The sequence below is a fragment of the Talpa occidentalis genome, unplaced genomic scaffold, assembly GCF_014898055.3.
Source record: "Talpa occidentalis isolate TD23 unplaced genomic scaffold, MPIMG_talOcc4v2.1 talOcc4.396, whole genome shotgun sequence".
NCBI classification, from domain to species: Eukaryota; Metazoa; Chordata; class Mammalia; order Eulipotyphla; family Talpidae; genus Talpa; species Talpa occidentalis.
Genome location: NW_023604251.1, coordinates 1 through 13561, shown reverse-complemented (window position 1 = coordinate 13561; position 13561 = coordinate 1). Strand labels below are relative to the sequence as shown.

Here is a 13561-nt window from a genome sequence, read left to right as displayed (position 1 = left end):
CGAGATTCTTCTAAAAAAGGTCACCCAAGGTGCATTTCTTGAAAAGTTCCCAGGTCCATAGATCCCTGGAAAGTGTTTCTTTACTCTCAAGGGAAAAAAAAAATCCAGAGATCCAGAAGAGCAACAGTAAATGTTAATTTAATGCCTGCCTTATTGGGAGACTGTTCCTTTTAAATGTTTAAAGAGTTTTATTTTATGTTATTTTAATAATAGCATTGTATTAAAAGCCAAGAGCAGTCTACAAAATTAAGGACTACCAACTAGAGCAAAGAGAACAAAAGAAAAACTATAGGAAATTGGTGTCAATACTTTGGGCAATACCACCAGAAAGGAGATTAATTCAGAGAAGATGTAGCAATATGATTTTATGTCAGATGTCAACATGTCAAAAATAATTGTATTTTGTTGCAATAATAAAATAAAACCTCTTATTTTCTTTCTTCATAAAGGCACATATCACATGAAACCAGCACTTTCAAAATGCGCCATCCTGCTTAGAAATAATATTTACTCTCCTGGTGGAACTGGGCACTGGGTGGAGGAAAAGATGTTAAAGATGAAACGAACTTTGACCATCCATGGGGAAATGTGGCTGGTTGCTGGACTGTGAAGAGGCTTTTAACTGGGTATTTCTCCTCCTTTTTTCTCCAACTGCCTTCTAGCCCCAACCCTGTCCCTAACCACCATTTAATAATAGAGGTAAAAGACTAAAGAGTGTTCAATTTAAAAGTTCAGACTACCAACGTGCTAAGGTATCACCACTCATCACTGAATACTTCTTTTTGTTTCTTTTTTTTAAATTAATTTATTTACTTATACAAGCACTGGGTACAGTCAGAAGTGCGGGAGGGTGAGAGAATTCACCAGAGCCAGAGCGGGGAGCAGAACAGGCAGACTGATGAAATACACTGCTGAGGGGAGCTGCGGGCGCTGCAGGAGAGGTCTGCATGCCATGTGGGACCCTCGCTGGCGGTGGGGGATCGAACCGGTGCTGCAGAGGCTGTGGGTAGTTTTGCAGCCCAGCGCTCAACCGCTGCGCCACCGGGGAGGCCCTTCTTTTTGTTTCTTGACCAGACATTTGCTGGGGTTTGAACAGACCCAGCCAATAAATGGCAACTGGAAGGACCAGTTCAGAGACACCTACGAAAGGTAGCCAAAATATCTTATTTGTATCCCATTCATATTATCCCTCTTTTCCTCAAGGATTCTTCTAGTCTTTCTGATTATCCCAGTCTTTCTCAAGGACCTTTTTAGTGAATGAAAATGAAATTCATATATGTACTTTCACCAAGAAACAAAACGGGGCTTTAATAAAGAAAAAGTTTACTTGCTGTTCAAATTGGCCCAGTGTGAATTTCAGCTTTCTGTGTATCACGGGAAATAAAGCTCGAGGCAAGACAAGGATATTCGCACCTCTGCCAAAAATTAATATATTTTTTAATGGTAAATTAACATCAAAAGTTTTATACATATTAGTGATGGTCTGACCTCCAACTGTTCACAGTCATGTCCAATCCGCACACACAGAAGGAGAAAATCTGTCTGCTATGAATGTTCAATTTGTTCAATTCCCTGCCATGTCTTTTCAGCTGTTAATGGTACTCTGCGAACAGATGATGACTTTAGTGGGAAAGGCAAACCAACAGGGATAAACCACTTCAAATTTTTTGAGGTGATCATTTGTGATTTAGGTACGCTTTATCATCGTGTTTACTAAAGCACACACATACATATGGGTGTGTGCGGAATTTTAAAAAACCAGCCCACCAGAAGAAGTGAATAGATTTTTAAAATAAGATCTTCTGTTGTTTTGAAAGCACTGTGTCTGCCGTGTTAGAGGGGGAATCTTCCAACTCAACAACAAACATTGACTGAATCCCTACCGTGTGCCATTTGGGGGTGCTTATAGGAGGGGGACGGATGGTGGCAGAAAACTACAAAAATAACATGATCCGTCTGATTACAATTTAATTGAACACCTAGAAATATTGCCACCCAACTCAGTTCCATACATAAAAACTGCAGAGCAACTAGAAACTATCCTGAAATCTATCAAATTGCAAGTCCCAGCTGAATAGCCTATGAGAAGATGGCCAGTCCATCAATATTCTGTGCATTCTTTCTCTAGAAAATCCTTTTATCACAACAGAAACAGCAAGATGTAAACAGGCAATATGGGGGCCTGATGTCAGAGTCAATCCCAAAGTAAGAGGAGCCCCAACAAATATAGAAAAGGCTAAAATGGTCAAGGAAAAGAAGAGCAAAAAAAAAAAAAAAAAGATCCAGTTGCTTGACACAAAGGGAGTCATCATTAAACCTGTTTGATCTGATCTTTGATCAGGATATAAAAATAATTACAGTATAAATAACCGTCCCCCTTAATTTGTTACAAACTATGAATCAAATGAGCCTGGGGTTGAAATTTATACTAGCTGTACAATTGTGAGATCTTTCTCTCTCTCTTTCTGATATATGTGTGTGTGTGTGTGTGTGTGTGTATATATATATATATGTGTGTGTGTGTAAGTATATATAATTACATATATATAAGTGTGTATATATATATATATATACATACACACACTTGAGATAGATAGATATATATCAAACAAGAAAAAGAAAACAATTCTAAAATATATTGCACCAAATAAAATAGCTTTGAAATATGTAAAATTACAAGAAGTTAAATTCACCACTCCAGTGGGAAATTTAGTAAATTTATCTTACTAATTAGAAGTTCAAAACTAGTGAGGACATAGATTTGTATAGCAAAATTAACAGGCTTGATTTAATGGACATATAAAGAACACTGCTCCAAATAATTAGAAAATAATATTGTCTCAAACGCATATGGAACAATTATAAAAATGATCAAGTATCAAGGCACAAAGTTTAGTAACTTCAAAATATTATCATACATTCCAGATTCCTTCACCAAAATGCAATTTAGTTTAAAATACAATGAAAGAATAACATTTTCAAATTATGTCTTGACATTTAAAATGTTTCTAAATCAGAGATTAAAGAAAAATAAAATATCAATTTTAAAATATAAGTCATAGTAAATCAGTTAATAATCATTTTATTAATTTTAATTTTTTAGAAAAACAGACTGAAATCTACAGAACAAAGTATCCATAATTAAAATTTAGAAAAATAGAGAATGTCAATAAACAGAAGGAAGAAAAATTATTAAGTAATATGAATCAATCGTTAAAATAGTTAATTTAAAATGGAATAAAATAATAAATAACAAAACCAGCAATTTTTTTAAGATTAGTGAAACAGAAAAATTTATGGCAAGATTGGTACAAACAAAAGAGCACGAATAAAGATCAGAAATTCAAGAACAGAAAATAAAAGGATAATCAGAATACCAAGAACATTAGGTTACTAATTTAAAACATAAATGAAATGGACAAATCCCATTTAAAGTATTTAGTAAAACTGATTCAAGAAGAAATAGAAAACATCAGTAAGTCACTAAATCTTCAAAACATTGCATCTTTAGTTAAAAATCTTTCCCTCAAATTTATTAGTTGAGATGTTTTTATAGATTAATTCTCTTAAGCATTTAGATTGTCTGATTTAATTATAGAAAGTCATAAGTCAGCAGAATTAAAAGAAAAATAAACAAGATAAACCTATGATAATCTCAAAGAAAGCACAAAGCATTAAAAAATGTTTAGCATATGTTCATGATAAAAATTATTTAAAAAATAGAAAATTAAGGCAGAAAAAAGGGTATCTACCAAAAACCCATAGTATATATAACACATAAAATTAAATATCACAATCATAGTCTCTAAAATTAGTAAAAGGAAACCCTCAAGAACTATAACAAAAGGCAAAGGAAGGATAAACCAAAATCAGAACAGTGATTACGTTACTCCCACTGGGAAAACATAGTTACTACAGGTGAAAAGGGTCTTCCGTAAGAGTATTCACAGTCTTCTACTGCTCATATTGAATGTTCAATTTACTATCCTTTTATGTTTTTTTATGCATGAAAATGGTCTATATTTTTTTTAATGTTCTTAAGAATGAAATTAGTGGCTATGAAGGCTCTGACCTACCTGACGCAGAGAGCCCTCATGATAAACAGGTGCCAGCCTGGGCAATGCCAGGCAGACCACATGGCCAGATTTTCTGCTGAGCCCTGAATGTTAGGAAGGACAGAAAAGCAGGGAGATGCAGTCCATATGGTCAGATCATCTCTCCCACAGCTCTCTCCCAACTGAGGCTTAGATTTTGTCATGTAATAGGACTGAGGTTTTTTTTTGGTTTTTTTTTTTTTTGGTGGCACAATCACACTTTCATCACATATCAGTCATAACATTAAAACCCATTCCATTTGATAAACTAAATTGTATTTAGTTGACACTGTATAAATAAAGCAATTCAACATCCAACACAGTCAAGTGTCATGGAATGGTATTTCCGTCAACAAAGAACTGCATACGTGAAAGTACATGATCGTGGTCCCAGCAGCTACATGTGCAGCAGGCTCTACCAGCTGGGCTTGTGTGCTTGACCTCTGCTATGTCCACACAACCATTCTCAGAATATATGCCCGTCCTCACATATGCTCGTGAGCCTGGCTGTAGAGTCTCCCTAGTCCCAGCCAGTTCCAGATTACAAGGATTCACGCGACATTCATATTCCTGTTCTTCTGATAGAATAATTTATCTGAGTACTTTGCTTCTCCAGTTTTCAAGAATAGCTTAATTATTTAGTAAATGTGGATTTACTACACATATATGACCTTTCAGAGAAAAACTGTACTTTTTCTCCAGCCTGAAGATTTATCACTGCTATTGCTATATCAGCTGATTGAATTTCTTTTTCTCTCAGACTTCTTTCCAGCCTTGAGTGACATGCTATTGGCTCTTCTAAGCTTTTGCTTGTCCACCCAAGAACCCACCTGTCTAGAGTCTCTTCTCCCATTACACACGGATTCATTTGCTCACTCATCCATTCAACAAACACTTATTGACCAACTCTGTGCCAGATTAAGCAAAAGGACACAAAGCAGATTCTGTTCTCCTTAAATCTAGCTTGTGGGAATTTTATGATTAGAAGTCAGGGTCATTCAAAGGAAAGAATGGAGAAAGGGAGAAAAAGTGATTGGAGAGAGAAACAAGACCAACTTTCTGAGAAATTAGGAGGTACATACATGTGAATAATAATGATTGGACTTCATTCCCAGAGCACACCGTGTTTCGCGAACTTTCTCCTAAATAGTCCCTCAGCTTTGCTAGATCCTCAGCATTTAAGACATCCTTGACCTTCAGAGGCAGTGAGAAAAGAAGAGAGAAGTTAGTGCCTGTCATTTGACTCAGGATCTATTTTCGTATGAGAACCTCTCAGGTTTTGTTTGTTGGATTTCGTGTTTTCCCCCACTGGTTTGTTCTATTTCAGATCTACCTCTTTAACCTTTCCTGGGCCATGGATGGCTAGTGAAGCCTATGGGCACCTTCTCAGAACATGTTTTTAAAATGAAATTATAATTAATTAAATTAAAATTAAAATTAAATAAACAAAAATAGATAAGATTGCAAAGAAGTGAATTACACTGAAATGCAGTTGTATTCATGAACCTCCCTGAAAGCACAAGCTAGGGCAATGAAACAAAATGGGGAAAGAAAAACCAGTCCTACACCCGGATGCTTTTGCAGAAGGTAATCGGCTACGGTGCAGTGATCGAACTAAAGACCAATGTGTTTGCTGTGCCAGACAGAGGCATGCACTAACTCCAGAAAACTTGATTTAAAAGTGAAGTGGCTGATTGTCTATTTCCTAATAAAGCACTGCAAACAAAAATACTCAGTGTTGTGCTTCAACGGCATTTCATTCATCAAATGTTTCTAGCACATCCAATCCATTTCTTAATTTCTATTTACTCTTTCTTCATCACCCCTGCCCACCCTACTTCATTCCACTCTTTGATCTAAGTCGAAGATGTTGACAAAGGATTTGGCTTATCCTGCCTCACTGCATGGGATTCCATCACCTCTCAATTAATGAAGCAAACAGCACTAGAGGGGCTCCAATGTAAGTATTCTCTATGTGAACAGTAACGGAGCCTCGTAGATTGCTTGATTGCACACCTAATCATTCATGGTAATACATCCACTGGGCTTGATTGGGGGGGAGGGGTCAATGCTTTTTGACATGCCAAATCTGACGCCCATCACAACTGAGCGCCTTTGCAGAAAATATTTGACAGAGACCTATATGCACCCACATGAAGAAATATGGTCCCTGCACCATGTCTTTATTTGGAATCTCCCCAAGCACCCTCTTAATAAAAGCCAAGGATGTAAATATCTCCAGACTCAGGAGATAAAACACCTTGCTGTCGATTTTCTCTTTTCAGTAATTGCTTTTTTCCAAAGAACTTAATCAACTGTATCTACCATATAGCATCGTTTCGGCCAAAATTATTGTATTTCCTGCATGATGATGTCCTTACTGATAATTGATATCAATTCACACAAATATAAAGACGCATTATCCTCACCTTCCAAATGAGAACTCACAGTCTCTCTCTCTCTCTTATTTTTCCTCCCTCCCTCTCTCTCTATATATCACTCTCTCACTCATACACACACACATTCACACACACACACACACACACACACACACCTTTACCCAGCACCTTCTTCCCCTCTATATCTAGCGTACAGAGAGAATAAAAAATTAAAAAATATTAGATATTGCCTTTTGACTTGACTGCTAACACAATAAAGCCACATTGTAAACTGAATCATCGGAGTCTGCTGTTCTTATTACTCTCGTTGCTGGTATTACTTCATGGATATTAGAACCCTTAGGGATATTGGAATATGAATAAAGATTTTTTTAAATCAGTTGGGTTTTTTTTTTCTTGGTTCTGTTTCTAAAAATAATGCAGTTTGCAAAAACAGAAGGTTTGGTTTATAACACAAACAAAATTGTTACATTCTGAATGGGTTGTAAGTACCTGATTCTTTGCCTTTTTACTCATCCCTGCAAAAAAAAAAAAAAATCTGCAAATCCATTTGCTAACCAGCTGTACCTCTGTGCGAAATAGATAACAACCTGTGCAAGCCAGGGTTTGCTGTGAATCGGTGCTGATAGGCCCGAATCTCATAGCTTTTTTTAAATGCTAATGACAAGAAACATTTCCGAAGCCAAAACGCTCTTGTAGATCTGTCTTCCTCTATTATGACTGATATTTGCTTGTAAGTACATAGAACACTTGTTCCCTGTCCCTTATCTTCGGTGCTGCAGCACGCTGACCTACATACCATTCAGCACAATATGATGCACAAACATCCTCTATATAATTTTTCATTTTCGACTTAAAAACAGTAGAGGCAAAATAGGATTGCTGCAAATCTAACAAAGAGATGGCATTATTTCCAAATAAAAATGTGCATTTTTCCAAAGAATTTATTTGTCTAGCAGCATGAAGTTCATACAGAGCAATGCTGAAAAAAGGGTGTTGAATTGCGATTAGGAAGGAAGGACTTAGGGAGAGAAACAAAACCCATCTTTTCTACTCCCCGAGAATAATTAAACTAACTTATTTCTCACCACAATTAAAAGTTCAGCTTTTCTGAACCGTGTTTTGGCGGTGTCACGAAACACAGCAGATAGAATAATGCTGAAATACGTACAATCCTAACAAAGGCATACGGCTAGAAAGTGACACGGGTAGCTGTGGAAGGAAAGAAATAATCTTTCCTCACACCTGCCATTGTCAGAACACTCCAAGCCAAGTTCTTTATCTTTTTTTAATTTCTTGACGCTACGGTTGCCACCTTGTAAAGTCCTCTCCACTGCTGAAATGATATTGGGGTTTCCAGCAAAACTGCTAATAGCTGCCATTGAGACCTGAAGCATGTGGCTATCTGTTGACCTAGCCTTTTTAATGCTCTACTCAGACCATTGTAATTGCAAATACAGTTGAGCCACCGATTTCTAGGGCAGCAGCACAGAGGAGAACAGCAGAGGTGCCAGCAAGGTCATAGGGCAAAGAGGGTGAAGACCCCTCATTAACTTGGAACATAGCTGGAAGTCTCCACTTGCTCTGCTCCCCTTCACCAACCTAAGAGGTGGCTTACACATGCACCTAGGTTTAATTTTTAATGATCTGCTGTCTTTGTTTTCCAAGTATGATGTGTCTAAAACAATTGGAAAATCCCCGAGCAAGAGAGAAATGCCTGGGGTTGTAGCCCAAATGTCCTCTTTCCTTGCACTTTGAGTAATTAATTGTGGTCCCTCATTATGTTGAAGGGACCAGAGTAACCGGGCTGTGAGAAATACTTTTGCCACCATTGTGGAATGTTGACAATAGGTTTTGAGCAGGAATCACATTTCTGAATCCTTCTGTTATGGTTCTCTAAAAGTAAAGCAACCTTTTGCAAAGAGTTCGCAATTATTTGAATTTGACCAGCTAGAAACCTCTCTTCCAAAACCCATATTAAACATAAAATAAATCTTCGTACTTTTTGCAGCTTTGCAGTTATTCTGCTTAATTGTTTGCACCAGCCAAATTTATCCATCAGCTGCCAGAGCCCTGCTTATTTGCGAGTAGTATTAACCCAGCATTTTAAATTTCTACAATGTGTGATATAGTGAGCAGAGCATTCTGCTGAGAGTCTGGAGACCCAAGGTTTCATCCTGGCCCTGCCACATTCTAGCTGTGTGACTTTGAGCAAGTCACTTGACCTCTCTGAACCTGTTTATCTGGGGTTTGGAGTAGTTAAATGATAAGAGCTCTTCTGGCTGTAAAATTCTACAATTGGCTCCACATATATTCATTTCATTTGGGACCACTTATCTCACCACTGTTGGCTCATGTTAACTGCTAAATACCATAGTACAACTTTGTAAGTGCTTATTTCAGATGATACTGAAAGCTCTTGGAAAACCTTGTCTTTCAGCCTTGCCATAGATGTGCTCTAGTGATAACCAGTTTCCACTTGACTATACATTGCTAATGGCAACGTTATGCACCCACACGAGCTCCACAGGTCTAACTTATTAATGGTCTATGCTAATGCAATTTCCAGAAAGAATGTTGTTATTAAATTTTCTGGAATTTCCACACAGCAAAACAACATATAACTGCTTGATAAATTACTCTGAATAGATTTAGTAATTTGTGTTAGGGTGGCTCTCATTTATGTAAGAAGCCTAAATCCATTTAAAGTTAATTTCTAATTTTCTTATATTTATGTCATTCAGAAATACACTGCTGGTCCAGGAGCAATCTTTCCAAAACCCAAGTGATCTATTAATTTTGTTTGGGTTAAAGCATAAAATGTGAACAGTGTGCAGTATCCACAGTTTGCCAGTTACTCTTCACAAACCTTCCAAATACGATCTACGAATTCGTTTCTCACATGGCTGAGATATTTCATAGCATCTCTGTATTTTATCTTAAATACAAGGGGAAAGATAGATGGATTTATTAAACCACAGTTCCTAACAAATAGCAAATTAACATAAAAATGTCCATGGACCGAGCAATCTGCATTTTATATTGCTTTTAAGGATTTTGGATGAAAACATAGTCCAAAATGCTGGGTCCTTTTCCATGAGCGTCTATTTACAAAATATACCCAAATGAAGATTCTACTTCCTCACTGTCATCATTATTTAAACATAATCACACTGCTGTTGAATTCTGTCTGATACTATGGTAGGCACAGTAGATAGAGCCACTTATGCAGTTATAACCGCAGCCCATGAAAGACAGGAGATGACAGTAAGATGGATTTACCCACATAGAATATACAGATTATGAAATATAAGCATCGGGTTGAATTCCTACAAGGAATGTAGAAAAGTGTTGAATTTTTAATGCTGTGCTCTGGTAACTTCTTATGCTTTAAGCTTCAGCAGACAGTTAATTACACACCACCACACACACACACACACACACACACACACACACACACAAACATCAAGCACAGAAATGCAGGTAAGTGACTTAAAAATGGCTCACAGACAGAAAGTAGTATTTCTGCTAGGGGATAATTTCTTAAGGAATTTTGAAAATCCCTAAATAATTTGAAAAGGAAATGAGATGACTGATTTTACTTTGCTTTAACCAACATAATTAATTTACTCACTATTTATTTAGCATTTATTGAGTTCTTACTATGTGCCAAGCAGCATGCTTTTACTAAGCTTAGTGTAATTCATGAGAAAATAAAATAATCAAGAAAGAAATCTCTGATTCCTAAAGCACTTCCATTGCAAAATCTACAAACAAAGTGAATTAGAAAAGATGTTGTTAATAAAATATTTTAAATCTGATTCTTTAATATCAAAGAAAAATTAAAGAGATGCTCTCTTAATTATCTTTTCATGCTATCACTAGAAATATTTCTGAATTTTGTTCCAGGCATTCTTTTGTAGTAAACAGAAAATATGATCCATTTGCATTTAACTTTGAAGATGTAATTAATCTGGTATCTCTATATTATTTGTAAGTAGATGATCCAAATTATATCAGACCTAATCCTTAACTGGGCAACTGTGTCTGAGCAGAAATGACAATTTGGGTTAATGGTACAGTAGTTAAGAAGGGTATGGCAAAATAAATTTTGAGAATATGATCATTAAAGTTGCATTTCCATATTATTTTAATTTGAATTCCTTATCTCTGGAGCTAGCACACTAGGTAACATCAGGAACGCATCCTTACCCCTATCACAGGTACTAAAAATGCTTCATCCTAGGTTTGTCTCAGCTATAGCTAGAGTGGCCATACATATCTTTGCTCAGGACATCCAAGTTTACTCCTGTTATCCCAGTATAATTACCATAGCTTCCAATCACACTTCAAATTAGTTACTCCCTAACTTCCAGCTACATTACAAAGCTATAATGATCAAAACACCATGGCATTAGAATGAAAACCTATGGATCAATGAAAGGAACTGAGAATCCAGAAACAAAGCCCACACATATATATGGGCAACTAATTATAACCAAAGAGCCAAGAGCATTTAAAGAAAGCATTAAGAAAGAAAATTCTCTTTGAAAAATAGTGCCAAGAAAACTAGACAACTACATGCAAAAATATAAATCTAAACTATGCTCTTACACCACACACCAAAAGTAACTCAAAATGTACTAAAGACAACATAAATTGCACACCTGAAATTTATGTTATGAGCCAATGTTGCCTCAATAAAAAATGTTTTTAAAATACATAGAAAAAAATAGGTGATAAACTCATCATGTAATCAAATGAGAAGTCTTAGAATGAAAAAGCTTCTGCAGAGAAAAAGAAATTGTCATAAAATTGAAAAGGAAACATATTAATGTGAGAAGATATTCACATATTCACTCATATGGCAGGGCTTAATAGCCAAAATGCATTAAAAAAAACAACAAAAAAACTTAAATGAGCTGAGGATCTGAATAGATATTTCGCCAAGGAAAATATACAGATGGCAATTATAACTTGTCATTAGGTAAATACAAGTCAATATCACAATGAGATATCATTTCATACTTGTGAGAATTACTTATATCAAAAAGTCAAGAAACAAGTGTTGGATGGAGAAAATGAACCCTTGTACACTGCTGATGGGAATTCAGTCTTGTGCAGCCAATATGAAATGGATATCCCTCAAAACATAAGAGAAGAAATCCCATCTGATCCAACTAAACGGAAACACTAATTCAAAGTGATGTTATGCACTGTTATGTTCATTGCAGCATTTTCAATAGCCAAGAGCTGGTAACAACCTAAGTGCCATTGACAGATGATTGTATAAAAAAGATGTGGTATATATGCACAATGGAATACTACTGAGCTGTTTAAAAAGATGAAATTTTGGGATTTGCAATAATATGGAGGTTCTTATGCTAAGTGAAATAAGTCAAATGGATAAATACAAATACTGCATGATTTCACTGACATCTGGAAGATAAAGAAACTAAAAAATGAACAAACAAAACAAACTCTCAGGTTATAAAAACAAAATGTTGGTTATCAGATAGTGAAGGAAAAGGGAAGTAGATGAATTGGGTAAAGGCGATTTATATGGTGTTGGGTGGAAACTACATTTTGGGTGATAATCATAATGCAGTACATACAGCTGTTAAAATATAATGCTGCACACCCTAAACAGCTATGTTTTAAACCAGTATTACTGGAATTGAAAAAAAAATAATATATATTTTTTTAAAAGGCCTAGTTAGGGATGATTGATTACACAGTTCCCTTAATCATAATGCAATTATGATACACACCCAGGCCCTTCATTAGAACATAGTCTAGTCTTGTCCCAGCATTAGAAATGTGGTAATCTGCAAAGTTGCAAACCCCTGTGGGAATGTATAATCGACTTCCGCTACACAACAGACAGTTTTTGGAAGAAACAGGCTGGACAAATTACCTTGCTGACTCATGAACATCCCCTTTACGCACATGTCCTGTTCAGCCATCATTTTGCACCCATTGAATCCACTAAAAATTCCAGATGTGGCCAAATTCTCCTGGATGTTTCACATAGCCAGACCTGTCAAAAACTTCTTAAGAGCAGAAAATAGATCTTATTCACCTTGGTGTCTCCAAATGCCTTTACCACTCAGTGTTGTTTGTAAGAACCACTCAATAAATATTTGTTGAAATGTCTGGAATATCCAGTCAAAACACCTGGCTGGTTGGCCTAATTCTTTACTTTCTTTCCAGCTATTTATCATCATGGAGACTCAAAGAAATCCAGAAAACAGACAAGTGCCAGACCTATGCGTGTTTATGGGGAGCAGTGCCCAGAGAAGGTAGTAACTTCCACACTGAACCCACTGCCTCCTCTTCTACTAACTTCTCAATTTATCTTCATGCTTTTTTCTAAGGCAACTAATTGGCCACATTCTATAACCCAGATATTCTAGAGTTAAGAGCCAGGTCTTCCCCCAACAAACCCATCAAGAAAACAGGTGTTTCCACCTGGATCTCTTGTGCAAATTAAGATAGGGTTTCAGGACAGAATCTTAAGAAAGAAACACCCTCCACTCTCCATCCTGCCCTTAAATTGTGCAGCATCTAAAGATGTCATGACTTCATGCAGAAACCAGCCATGGTGATGGGATAATAGTGAGATAACGGGAGAGATTAAAATAATATTTTGCTCATTCTGACTTTAAGAAGTTGAGGTTTGTCCACAAGTTATTATTAGGAATTATAATATTCAGATAAACCCCCCTACATTTTGCTGACGCATTTTGTCACCATTTTTACATTGCATGCTGTTTTGCAAATCATAACTTTAGCACACTTGTCTCTTGGTTTTTCAGGTTACCCCAACAGTAAATAAGACTGCCTAGTGAGACAACTTGCTGGGTCACACATGGGAGGAAGTCAAAACTGCCGTCTAACTTGGGTGTCGCCTGATAAGGGAAAGGTTTTTTCACCAGGTCCATGCTTGTTTGGAAAGCAATGAGAAAGCAAGGTGAATTTCAAGCTGGAAAGAAGGGATATGAAGAGCTGAACCCTGGACTCCGAAACCCACAGCCATACACATTCTTTCAGCGGGTTGGAGTCTGG

General features: G+C 36.5%; 1 long non-coding RNA gene across 1 annotated transcript in view; it reads left to right on the top strand.

Moving 5' to 3' along the window:
- LOC119256703 (uncharacterized) overlaps window positions 1–13540 on the top strand; it is a 31659-nt gene extending 18119 nt beyond the window's left edge. The window contains exons 3-4 of the long non-coding RNA XR_005127862.2: window positions 12707–12795; window positions 13312–13540. This is a non-coding gene — a long non-coding RNA (uncharacterized LOC119256703). The remainder of the gene's footprint in view (window positions 1–12706; window positions 12796–13311) is intronic.
- The last annotated feature ends 21 nt before the right edge of the window (window positions 13541–13561 follow it).